At 41.5% G+C, this 14,179-nt stretch overlaps 1 non-coding gene across 1 annotated transcript; it reads left to right on the top strand.

The window, feature by feature from the left end:
* Positions 1-850: 850 nt before the first annotated feature.
* On the top strand, positions 851-957 carry LOC112998917 (small nucleolar RNA R71). The gene has a single exon (XR_003264096.1). It is a non-coding gene; the product is annotated as a small nucleolar RNA R71 (small nucleolar RNA).
* Positions 958-14,179: the final 13,222 nt, after the last annotated feature.

The raw sequence follows: 14,179 nt of genomic DNA, 5'->3' as shown, positions 1-14,179 counted from the left end.
CACATTTTTGGGATTCTGGACAAATTGAGAAGGTAATCTATCAGAATTCTGGGACTGTTGTTGATTTAACTGTGTAGCCAACTGTCCCATCTGATTAGTTAAGCTCTGAATGGAGGCTCTGGTCTCTTGTTGAAACTGCATGTTTTGCATAGTCATTTGCCTCACAATTTCTTCAAGGGAAGGTTGCGGAGGGGCCTCAACTGTTTGCTGTTTCTGGGGTTGTTGCTGTTGCTGCTGGATTGGTGGAGGAACGTATGGTCTGCTTGGGCCAGCAACATTTTGAAAATAAGGCTGTTGTTGTTGCTGCTGTTGTGAAGGATTTGACCATCTAAGGTTGGGATGATTCCTCCATCCGGGATTGTACCTGTTGCTGGCGAGGTCATAGTTATTCTGTTGTGGCTGATTTTGCTGCTGAGGTTGAGGAGGTCTGTTGTAGATGTTTGCAGCATAAGCTTCAGGCTGTTCAATTGCTTCAGATTGTTGCATAGAAGGGCAAAGGTCTGTGTGGTGATCGGCAGAGGAGCATAAATTACAGAGTCTGGCTACAGGTGCAGATTTTTTATTCATGGCCAGTTGGGTTACCAGGTTAACCAAGGCATCTAGTTTACCTTCAAGCTTCTTAGTCTCACCTGATGAAGATGAATTCGTGGCTACCTCATGCACTCCTCTAATGACAATAGCATCATTTCTGGCACTGAATTGCTGGGAGTTGGAAGCCATCTTCTCAATTAAATTTCTGGCTTCAGTAGGGGTCATGTCTCCAAGGGCTCCACCACTGGTAGCATCTATCATACTTCTCTCCATGTTGCTGAGTCCTTCATAAAAATATTGGAGGAGAAGCTGCTCTGAAATCTAGTGGTGAGGGCAACTAGCACATAATTTTTTAAATCTCTCCCAGTATTCATATAGGCTCTCTCCACTAAGTTGTCTAATGCTTGAAATATCTTTTCTGATGGCCGTGGTCTTGGAAGCAGGGAAATTTTTTTCTAAGAATACTCTCTTGAGGTCATCCCAGCTCGTGATGGACCTTGGAGCAAGGTAATATAGCCAGTCCTTTGCCACTCCCTCTAAAGAATGAGGAAAGGCCTTCAGAAATATGTGATCCTCCTGGACATCTGGTGGTTTCATGGTGGAGCAGACAATATGGAATTCTTTCAGATGCTTGTGTGGGTCTTCACCTGCAAGGCCATGAAACTTTGGAAGCAAATGGATCAGTCCAGTTTTAAGAACATATTAGAAATCCTCAACAAGATATTGGATGCACAAGCTTTCGTAGGTGAAATCAGGTGCAGCCAATTCCCTTAGAGTCCTCTCATGGGGTGGAGGGTGTGCCATGTTCTCAGAATGTTCAAAATCAGAATGCTCAAAACTATAATGCTCAAAATCACCAATAACAGAATGCTCAGGATGCTCAAAAGGTACTAAATGATGTGTAACTAATCTATGAAATGTCCTATCTATCTCAGGATCAAAGGGTTGTAAGTCAGATGGATTTCCTCTAGTCATACACTAAATTCAGCATGCACAATTAGTTGTCTTCTTATGCAAGTAACAGTGTAGGTTTGAACTACAACTACCATCAAATGATGTCCAAATGACTTGAAATTTTGTGAGCAACCTTATAAAATGATTAGAAGATTGCACATAAAATTTCAAACAAAAATTAAAAGTCTAACTATAGAAGCTAAAATTGGTAAGTTAAGAAAAATAAGAGAATAAAACTTGAAAAATAAAAAACTTTTGACAGAATCACCTTTTTTGGACGATAGAGACCTCAGTCATAGGCTGCCACGGCGTAGGAAATTTTTTTCTACCCCAAATACATATATAATAATAGCGATTCTGATAATCGGAGCAAAAGTTATGTCCGTTTGAAGTTTTGACAAAAATAAAATTCGCTACTTTTTTGGAACTTTCAAATCTGACCAAACTAAAGGCTCTAGCTATTTTTCCCACAAAATATGGATTAAAAGAAGTTACCATAAAATAATTCAGCCAAAAATAACAACTCTAGCTACTAAAACAAAAAATCCCAAATAATTCAGCAAGGGTGGTTGCTAAAATCCGTCGTTACTTGATTTCCACTACTACTCTGTTTTGCTGCAAGCAAAAGTGGTCGCTAAATCCGTCGCAAAACACTATTCACAGCAAAACACCCAAAACTGAAACAGGGGAAGCGCTTAATAGAAAAACTAAAATAGAACACACACTAAACAAAATACCAAGACACTAAACAACACTAACTAACACACACACTAACACTAAAACAAGAATTAAACACTAACACGACACTAGCTGTTATGAACCTTTGGACACTGATCCCCGACAATGGCGCCAAATTTGATTGAGGCTGTACCCGAATCAAATAAATATTAAAATGTAGTAACTAGGAAGTGATCCTAGGTCGTTTCCCAACGAGCAATTATAAACCAAATGTTCATAACAGATAGTAGGAAATAGTAACAAATTGGGGGGGGGGGGGGGGGTTGGTTGCTTTTGTAAATTAATCAACGAGTAAAATTGAATTAGAAAATATCAAAATTAAAAACACGTTGCTTCCCCTTAATTCACAAGCAAGTCTCTTATCCTAGGTTACGAGAGTTCATCCTTTATCAGTTCAACCACTTAATCCAACCATAAATTAAATTACTAAGTGAAATTCAACATAAGGCATTCATTATGTGATTAAGCATCACATACACCAATTACTCATAAACGATCATTAAGCATGAACGTAGATTAAGCACAGAGACAATTAATCAAGCACTAAGCATGCATGAATTAATAGCAACAAATTCAAAGTAATTAGTGAAGAAGAAAAAGAACTGAACAGAATTTAACAATAATAATAGAACCTCAAAGAGAACTGTGCTTGATCCTCAAGAGAAAACAACGTTGGAGACTTAGCCTTCCATTAATCAAATAGAAACGAGATTTTATTGATAAAACTAAAAGTCTGAACTGGAATTGTAAAAACGAAATTCAAAGAGAAAAAGAGAGAGAGAGAGACTAAAACTCAAAACAAAAAATAGAAGAGAGAGGAGAGAGCTAAACTAGAACCTTGGTGTTGTTATATAGTTTTTCAGCCCCAAAGCTTATAAATCTGTTTTAAATCCAAGCCCATAAGTAAAATCAAATCAAATCTAGATAAGATAAGATAAGATATAGATGAAATAATATCGAGATGAGATCAAATCTAAATAATATCTAGATAAGATAAGATCTAATTTTGTAGAATAAATTAGCCTGCCCTCTTCAAGTCCAAGCCCAATTCTGGATTCAAGCCCAATGCTTCATTAATTCCTAAAATTAGATTAAAAACATCAAATTAGCTGAATGGGCCGAAATAATAAAACTGCTCAATTAATTTGACAATTAAGACTAATCAGTACTTAAAATGGTGCAAAAAGGGTTAAGAAATAGGAGAAAATAATGGCACATCACCAGGACATGTAGTCCTCTGAAGGGGAGGGCGTGTAGCCCTCTGAAGGTGAGGACGTGTAGTCCTCTGAAGGCGGGGACATGTAGTCCTTTAAAGGTGAGGATGTGTAGCCCTCTAAAGGCGAGGGCGTGTAGCCCTCTGAAGGCGAGGACGTGTAGTCCTCTGAAGGCGAGGACGTGTAGTCCTCTGAAGGCGAGGGCGTGTAGTCCTCTGAAGGCGAGGGCGTGTAGCCCTCTGAAGGCGAGGGCATGTAGCCCTCTGAAGGTGAGGGTGTGTAGCCCTCTGAAGGTGAGGACATGTAGCTCTCTGAAGGCGAGGGCATGCAGCCCTCTTAAGGCGAGGACGTGGAGCCCTCTAAAGGCGAGGACATGCAGCCCTCTGAAGGTGAGGGCATGCAACCCTCTTAAGGCGATAGGTACTAGTACCCAAAGGTCCACCCTTATGAGAAAGCAAGAGATCGACTCATCGGAAGGGCTGGTCATCCCAAATTCACAAGATTGGACATTAGAGGTAGGAAATCTATGCAGTAACATGATTTTTAGGGATGCAGATGTATGCAACCTTTGTCTTGAAATGCGGTAAATGCAGACTTTGTATGCAACAATGCAATGTAATGGAAAGTTGTACAATGTTCATGACATTCTTTCCCTATTTTATGATTTTGATTTTGATTTGATTATTTCGGAAAACACAAATTGACTGTCCTTTTGAAAGAGGTGATAATTCATGCAACCTTATCCTATCTTTTGCAAATCTCTCCTGGAACTCCCTCAGAGTGTATGTTCTATTTGATTTAGTCACTTGACCATTTTGGAGTGACGACAATGGAGCCGTTTGACTTTTAATCAATCCATTGAAATCCCAGGGTTTGTCCCCCTTTCTTTGTTTAAAAACATCGACGGGTGAGTACTTTTGATCTGCTCCTAGGTTCGCTTGTGGCTCATGCACAGTGCCCCTCATTGCCTCAGTGTAGGGCTTTGAGGTACCAACCTTGTCTTTTGTCATGACCTTGTAGCAAGGAAGAAACTGTGCAGGTTCTCAAAAATGATTTTTCAAGGACAAGAAACATTTGAAGGATTGTTTTTCAATTGACAGATTAAATAAAATGATTCCTATTCTTGATAACTCACATTCTCTCTCAAAAAAGACAAACTTTCAGGAATGATAAAATGAAGTCACATGAATGTCTGTACTTTATTTGAGACACAATTAATCAACTATTTTTTTTTTCTTTTATTTTGAAACTTATTGTTTTGAACTTTACTCGTCGTTTTACGGCACCCCCACCAACATGCAAGCCGAGTAATCTCTGATTGAATGGTCTTGGAAGTCAAAAAACTTAGGAGCACAGGTCGCTTGAGCAAACAAACCAATGGCTTGCACCCACATTCCAGTGGAAGCAAAGATTTAATTATGAGAGGATGAGAGACAAAGATGTCAAATTTATCCATTTTATTTAGCATTGTAACTGTGGTTTACAATGATGGCATAAACTTGAAAATCCTGATGAGTCATTAGAGACATCTAACAACAGCTTCCAAAATTGCCCCATGTGTGGTGTCGCTTGTCAATGTTAGGATTCACAAGCAGTTCTCCTCAAATTTCAGCCAGCCCGCATCAATTGGACTTTACACCTTACGCTTCAAGGTCATACAGTGCTCAATGGAATGTCCAGGAACTCCTCCATGATATGCACATGTTGCATTCGAGTCGTATCCTCGGAAAAATGGAGGTTGAGGAACCCTGGCAGGGGTTATGGCTACCATTGCATTATCAAGTAGATATGGGAGCAAGTTAGCATATGGCACCGGAATTTGGGGTGAGTCCTACAGGCTTTTTGCTGCAAAATTCCTTTTTGGTTTGCGCTATAGGTGGTGTTTGGGCATTGGGCGTGTGGTAAGCAGGCATGTGGCTGATTTGGGGATGGCTTTTGTGGATGATTGGGTGATGGGTAATGAGAAGGGCCGATATTGGTTGAGCGATGACATTGTTGGGCTGGTGGGAAGTTTGGCCATGTAGGAATGGCAGCCACAACATGGGTCATTCTCATCCTCTTCATTTGCCCCAGTTTTCTTATTCATCAAAGCAGGATGATCAAAGTTGCCTCTTTTCAGACCCGCTTCGATCCTTTCCCTGACGAAGACCAAATCCGCAAAGCTTGAAGGTACGTACCCCACCATTTTTCATAGTAAAACATTGGTAATGTGTCTACTATTATTGTGATCATCTCTTTCTCCATCATTGGAGGTGCCACTTGAGCTTCCATGTCTCTCCACCTTTGGGCGTATTCTTTGAAAGATTCGTGCCCCTTTTTGCACATGTTCTGTAGTTGCATCCTATCTAGAGCCATATCAGAATTGTACTGATACTACCCAACGAAGGAAACTATTAGGTCTTTCCAAGAATGGACTCGGGAAGGTTCCAAGTTAGTGTACCAGGTAATAGCTACCCCAGTAAGACTTTCTGGGAATAAATGTATCAGCAGTTTCTCATCTTTTGCGTATGCCCCCATCTTCCGACAATACATCTTTAGATGGTTCTAGGGGCAAGTAGTCCCCTTGTACTTTTCAAAGTCTGGCACCTTGAACTTGGGAATGACCATGTTTGGGTACTAGGAACAACGCTTCTACGTCAATAAAGGCATAATCTTTGCCTCCTTCAACGACCCTGAGCCTTTCCTCTAGATGAACCAACTTTTCTCATTCCTTCCATAATAGGAGGGATTTTACCTACTATGGAATGCAAGGGTTGTGGTTAAGAGCGAAATTGAGGACCCTCCAAAGTGTTTTGCAGGAGTATACCACCAATAACTTGCCCTTCAATGGCATATCCGAGGCAAGGTTCGAAGTCGGTTAGATTATGGTGGGGAATTTAATGTGTCTCCCCCACGGTTTGAGAGACATGTGCATGATCAGTTTGGGGTGTCGGCTCTCAATGAGTATGGGAGTGGAGTTATTGACATTCTCACTGGGAGTGTACGCCACATTGGGTGGTGTATAGTTGGGAGGCAAGCCATATGGCGGGAAGGCGTGCTTGTTTTGAATTTGTGCATAATGGGGGTCATTCGTACTTCCCAAATCTTTGCCTACCATATCTGAGGTTGGATGATTCATTTGGTTGAGGCCAGATGGGGGCATCGGGTTCACCTTAGCAACAGCGCTGGTAGCGGCAATTGCAACTGCATTGGCTTCCATTATCTTCTTCATGCTCATCATGGCCTCCATCATTGTGGCCATTTGCTCTTTCATGGCCTCCATGTCGGTCTTCATCTACTCTTGCACCTCCTCTACTTCACCCATTACTCTAGCTCTAGCACAGGTTCGGTAAGGGCGCTGTAAAGCATGTTCTTTCCTTTTGATAACAATGATTAAGTTGGTTTTTTTTTTCAAGGAAAGAATGCAATGAGCAATTCCACCAATGAAAAGCATGGATGTATGCGAATGATGCACAGTTGAAGTATTGCGAATTTTTACGCAGGACATGGGGTTGAATCAATTTAGATTTTCAACATGGTCCATGACATCTTTGTCAAGGTGAAACTGGAAGTAACAAGGACATCAATTGTCCTAAATGTGTTTGGCAGCAGACGAAGTAGCGATGTAACTCGATCCATCTTTTGCCCCAATTTTTGCATGGTTACTTCCATACTTCAACTTGACTTGATGAACCTTTTCATAAAAGCATGGGCTTGGTTCAACCCCATAACCCAAGGAATGGCAATTTTGATCGCCAATACTTCGACAACATTTCATAGAGATGAAAGACTCGGGAATACGTATGTTATGCATGGAAAATGTAATTATGAGATTGAGATGCCCGAAGAAACATCATTTCCTAGTTAACCACGCATTAGGTACCATGCTCAATCATTATGTTTTGTTGTGTTTTTTTTTATTTTTAGAAATGGGTTTATGATCCCAACATGGTTGGCTCATGGTACCTAACACATACAACTAAGAATCCAGTGTGAACTTTCATGCTTCCCTTCTTTTTTTTTTTGTTCCGTAGAGGAAAACGCAAGGATCATGCATGAGCAAACGTGAAAACAAAAGGTATGCAGTTTGCAGAACGAAAAGTATGTTGAACACCTATGCATGATGATGCAATGACTCATGCAAAATGTGATGCTGGAATATGATAACGGACAAATGCAGGAACGATATGTTCATTATGATGCCATGAAGAGATGCTTATGCGATGCATGATATGAATGCATTTACGGACACGAGAGCCTAGAAAATTATCTCTTCTTACTTGCGCATTCGGGGACACAGTGTCCCATGTGTGCAGTTAAGAAGGTGATATGGACCTTCCGGCTTCCCGTGACAAAAGACGAGACCAACATACAACACATGTGTGACGACATGATGCAGATGCGCAAAAGCGCAACAGGGGGATGTACACAGCATGACAATATCCTCAAATAATCATATAGCAAAGGCATATATGACATTTAGGTTATATGCATGGCAGTGTTTAAAAGGCGCGCAGCGTGTTCACTTCGTGCCCCTATTTTAGGGACCTAAAAGGGAGGAACTAAAAGGCTTTTAGTGATAATTCCCAAGGTGGTCATATCTCTCTTGATGGTTTCTAGAAGAATCATCCCCTTTGAAAAAACATATTGCGGCAGTAGGGACTACCAGCAACAACATGCTATCAAAGAGAAAAACTCTGATGAAGGTTCATTGTTATCAAGCAAGTCGGAGACCCAGCATGACCACAGATTCACCTCCACTCCTTATGTTCCCATGGACCCGGGTATAGGGCCCCTTTTCAACTCACCGTGTGTACAAATAGCATTGGTGTTTGTGTGCATCAAATGAATAAATATCTATCTCATGCATACATTTCAAAAAACACACTAAAAGCATCAAAGAGTTATATACAAGAACGTAAGAGAAATAAAAGGAAACCGACAAAAGAGGAATGAAATTCTGATACTGGGGACAGATGTCGTACCGGATGTCACGACATCACGCTTCAGAACATGCAGATTATATTTGACTGTATGAACAGATTAAACAAGTAAATAACACAAGAGAATTGTTAACCCAGTTCGGTGCAACGTCACCTACATCTGGGGGCTACCAAGCCAGGGAGGAAATCCACTAAAATAGTGTTAGTTCGAAGATCTAACAGCCACTGTTTACAACCTTCTCACCTAACCACTACCCGTGCAACCTCTACCTAAGAGCCACTCTTAGATATGAGAACCCCTCTCACTCCCTCTCAATCACTCTCCCGTGTTTACAATTAAATCAAATACACACCAGAGATTGCTCTCTGAACAAAAGAGATCAACTCTACACACTCAGGTCCAACACTTGATGTTAGGGTAACATCAAGGTGGCTCACAAAACACTCAAGTCCCAAAACTCACTAAATAACTCTTCAATCCCGGACTTGGTACTCAAACCCGTGCAGCCTTCATGTTTAAATAGCAGTGTGCGTATCTGGGCTGCAACAACTTGAGCTGGATGAGATCTATCATTTTCCTGAAAATCTGCACTTAAAGATCTAAGAGATAAAGCTTGATCTTTTGGTTTTTATCTTTAATCTTTAATCCCTGAACGAACTATTCAAGTTTGTAATTCGAACTTTAATTATCTTTTAATTCGTTCCTAAAGATAGATCGCCAAATCTGTTGCTAACTGCACATTAATCTGTTAAAGATATAACAGATTTATGTGTCCAGTATTTTCGGGCAGGATGTCCTGGACATTGTATCCGACATCGTGGATCCTGCACAATCTGTTAACAGATTTATGTGTCCAGTATTTTCGGGCAGGATGTCCTGGACATTGTATCCGACATCGTGGATCCTGCAGCTTCAATTCTTCATTTGACATTTTATCTTGCCTTGTGCATTGTGCAGCCCAATCTGATTCCTTGACATAACGTTGGACATCATGTGCAGCAACTCCAGCTTTCCTTCATTGTCTAAGTGCTTATGTTTTAACAAAATTTTAGCCAATCTTTTAAACTCAGTAAAGCTAAGCACTAACAATCTCCCCCTTTGGCAAATTTTGTCTAAAACATACTTAGACACTTCCTGAGCAGGTACGAGCAGTTATGCAAGTGGGATCAGCAACTTTCATTATCAGAGTAATCAAGCACAACGGTATCTGTAGTGGCGACAGCCAAAATTCTGCAAGTTGCAAGTCGTTTCCAGGATGTCAAGACATCTCACGTGACATCAGCTTTCTGCTCCCCCTGTCTCCATGCTCTTACTGCTGTGAAGCAGTTCACTGCAGCATCTTCTATCAGCTACTAGTCTTTTCCAGGATGTCAAGACATCTCACGTGACATCAGTATTTTGCTCCCCCTGTCTCCATGCTCTTGCTGCAGCATCTTCTATCAGCTACTCGTAGTTACAGTAGCTTACATCAGTCATCATCAGCAGCAGCAGTCTCCCCCTCAAAATCATGAATCATGCATACATCGTATCATACAACTCCCCCTCAAAATCATGAATCATGCATACATCGTATCCTACTACTCAAAATCATAAATCATGCATAATACTATTACTCCCCCTTTTTAGACAGAATTTGACAAAAGTAGAATGCATGCAAATATTACAGACCAATAGCAATCAATTGTTCAAAGGGACATGCCCCTATAGCTAGTAAGAGTAAAAAGCAAAAATAAAGGTCTGATGGTCATGGGGTGGCATCAGAATCATCATCATCTGATTCTGTATCCTCTGCTGCATCTTCCTCTTCCTCAGCTGCTTCTTCTTCATTCTCAGCTGCTTCTTCTTCCTCCTCAGCTGCTTCTTCTTCCACAGCTGCTTCTTCTTCATCAATGCCACTGTCTGAGAGCCTTTTGATCAGGCGTTCCAGCTCCATTTTCTTCTCTGTGGTGGCTTTGATGGTTGCTTCCAGCACCTTGCATGTGTCCTTGAGTTCAGCAATCAAGGCATCCTTGGACACAGCACCTGAAGCAGCAGCTTTCCCTGATGTCGAGACAATGTCTGGGACATGTGTCCCCTCAAACAGTTTGTAATGCAGGGATAGAGGAGATTCTCTCTTCATCACAGAGTCAATGTTGTTTAAGATATTGGGATGTTGACTCAACATAATGCCACACAATACAGTTGGGAAGGCAATGGGTAATTTGACAGCAAAAGATTCTGAATGCTTAACAGTTTGATCAAAAATATAGTTTCCAAAATTAAATTTGGACTTGGTTCCAACAGCATACAGAAATTTACCCAAACCTGTGGCAACAGTGGAAGTATGATTGGTGGGTACCCAGTTTGCAGCGCCAATCCTATGCAGAATTGCATACTTCACACTCAGCTTCCCTGCAGAAAGCTTCCCTTTCTTTGGCCAATGCTGGACTTGTTTGGCAGTGATTTCCTTGGCAATTTGATGCTCAGAAACAGCAATATCCACAACTCCTTCAGTTGGTCTGCCCAGGTATTTGTTGATTACAGCAGGGGAGAATCTAACACATTTTCCTCTGACAAACACTTTCTGATAATCATCACTCTTTCTGTTTGTTATGTCAGAGGGAATGTTGACAATGAATTCCCTGACTAGACTTTCATAGCAATCTCCCAACTTGGTGACAGTTTTCAGCAGTCCAGCAGCCTTGATGAGGTCCATGATCTCCTTGCAATCCAAGGCATTTCTTCCCAGTTCTCTTTCTAAAGCAAGCCTGCGTTGATATACAAATTTCCACCTTTCAACATTGCCAATGGAGTGGAATGAGATGTTGTCCAATGGTGCATCCGGGACATTTCCAGGCACCTTTTTCCCTGATTTCTTGGCCCTCTTGATGTCGGGAACATCTAGTTCGACATCATAGTCAGAATCAGATGAGGAAATTTCTTTCCTCTTCTTGGAAGGGATTGCAACTTTGCTCCATCTGGATGTGGTAGGAGTGATTGGAGTGCTCTTCTTCTGTGCCATAGTTTTGATTCGTCCAGACCTAGTGATGGGGGTTTTTCCCTTTCTGCTTTGTAATCTTTCTGCAATGCCAGGTGCCAACTTGTTGGCAATGGGTTCCTCATCAGATTCTACTTCTTCTAGGTCAATGAGGTCACCTGGAGCAGGTTCTGGTGCCCTTGGTGCAGGGGTCTCCTCTGTGGCTTGATCCTCTTCCTCTGTTGATTCCTCTTCACTGGGTGAAGGGAGGACTTCAGTATTTGGAGTGGAAGATGTTGGAACATCTTTATCAGCATCAGGCACAGAAACATTTGGGGTGGAAGATGTTGGGACATCTTTATCAGCTTCAGGGTCAGAAGCATTTTTCAAAATGCTACTCACAATACTGCGGATCTTCTTATCCATCTCCGTGTCTACTTCCCTAGGACTTGTTGCAAGGCTAGGGTTTGCAGAAGTCTTCACTCCCTGTTGTCGTTTGGGGACCAGTTTTTCAGGAACAGGGGCTGAACCAGGAATCATTTGGATGGGTTGGATATTGAATTCAGGTCGTTCCTGGTTTGATGGTGCTTTGGTGGATGATGGTACAGAGGGTGAACCAGGAGCTGAAGTTTCTTTTGGTGCGGTAGCCATGGAAAAGCAAAGCCTTTGGAATGGTTTCGTGGATTTCTGAAAGCTGTTGGGGAATGCTGATGAACCCGAGATTACCACGTAAATATGAGTTTGAATGAGGAATGTAGAGGGACTTGTGAAGCAACGGTCGAATTTGTTTTGGCCCAGTAGAGAACGAGCTATTAACGTTTGAGCACATTCAGATAACAGTAATTGCTATAAATCCTCTAGCAGACAAATGCCCAGCTTGCCCCTCAGTTTTTCAAACTGATTTGCATCCAATGCCTTTGTGAAAATATCTGCTATTTGTTCCTCAGTGTCAACATGCTTCAGTGTGATCACTTTATCATCAACAAGATCTCTAATATAGTGATGTCTAATGTCAATGTGCTTGGTTCTGCTGTGTTGAACAGGATTTTTAGAAATATTAATAGCACTCATGTTGTCACAGTACAATGTCATGACATCTTGTTCGACATTGTACTCCTTCAGCATCTGCTTCATCCAAACTAGTTGTGAACAGCTGCTTCCTGCTGCAATATACTCCGCTTCAGCAGTAGATAGGGACACGCAGTTCTGCTTCTTGCTGAACCATGAAATAAGATTGTTTCCCAAATAGAAACATCCACCAGAAGTGCTTTTTCTGTCATCTGCACTTCCAGCCCAATCAGCATCACAATACCCAACCAGCATTGATCCTGAACAATGACAGTACATAATCCCATAGTCACTGGTGCCATTTACATATTTCAGAATTCTCTTTACTTGATTCAAGTGACTTATTTTGGGATTGGCTTGATATCTTGCACAAACACCTACTGCATAGGTGATGTCGGGTCTGCTAGCTGTTAAATATAGTAAGCTCCCAATCATGCTTCTGTACAGACTTTGATCAACACTGATGCCAGCTTCATCTTTTGACAGCTTCAAGTGAGTAGGTGCAGGTGTTCTTTTATGGCTGGCATTTTCCATCCCAAACTTCTTGACAATGTTCTTTGCATACTTGCTTTGTGAGAGGAATATGGAGTCTTCCATCTGCTTCACTTGGAGTCCCAGAAAATAAGTCAGCTCTCCAACAAGACTCATCTCAAATTCAGATTGCATCTGTTGGACAAAATGTCGAAGCATCTCATTCGACATCCCTCCAAACACAATGTCATCAACATATATCTGTGCTATCATCAAGTTTTCAGCATCTTGTTTGACAAAGAGAGTCTTGTCAATTCCTCCCTTCCTATACCCTTGCTGAGTGAGGAACTCTGTTAGCCTTTCATACCAAGCTCTTGGAGCTTGCTTCAATCCATAGAGAGCCTTCTTGAGCCTGTATACATGATCTGGATGAGTTGGATCTACAAATCCCTTTGGCTGCTCCACATAGGCTTCTTCATTCAGGTATCCATTCAGAAACGCGCTCTTCACATCCATCTGGTACAACTTGAATTTGAGGATGCAAGCTACACCAAGTAACAATCTGATGGATTCAAGTCTAGCAACAGGAGCGAAAGTTTCATCAAAGTCTACACCTTCACTCTGAGTGTAGCCTTGAGCAACAAGTCTGGCCTTGTTTCTGGTTATAACACCTTTTTCATTGGTTTTGTTCTTGAAGATCCACTTGGTGCCAATCACATTAGTTCCCTCGGGTCTAGGAACTAGCTCCCAAACTTCATTCCTTTTGAATTGCTCCAATTCTTCTTGCATAGCATTGATCCAGAACTCATCAGTCAGTGCCTCTTTCACATTCTTGGGCTCGATTTTGGAGACAAAACATGAATTAGAGACAATCTCAATCTCCCTTGATCTTGTTGTGACTCCTCTGTTTGGATCTCCTATAATCAGCTCCTTGGGGTGCATCTTCTGGATTCTAATGGAGGGTCTCTTGTCAGGTTGATTGATGTTTGGTTCATCTGTAGCAGAATCAGAGTTTTCTGCATTTTCTGCACTTTTAGCTGTATCTGCTACATCGTCTCCCGATGTTCTGACATCTTCTTCGACATCCTTCTTTCTTGCTGGAGTTAGATCATCAACAACCACATTGATGGATTCCATCACAGTTCTCGTTCTGGAATTGAATACTCTATATGCTCTGCTGTTTGTAGAGTATCCCAAGAATATTCTTGCATCACTCTTGGGATCCATCTTTCTCCTTTGCTCTCTATCTGCCAAAATGTAACATGGACTTCCAAAGATGTGGAAGTGCTTGACAGTTGGCTTCCTCCCTTTCCAGATTTCATAC

The sequence above is a fragment of the Glycine max genome, chromosome 13 (assembly GCF_000004515.6).
Source record: "Glycine max cultivar Williams 82 chromosome 13, Glycine_max_v4.0, whole genome shotgun sequence".
Lineage (NCBI taxonomy): Eukaryota > Viridiplantae > Streptophyta > Magnoliopsida > Fabales > Fabaceae > Glycine > Glycine max.
This window is presented reverse-complemented; position numbering and strand designations above follow the sequence as displayed.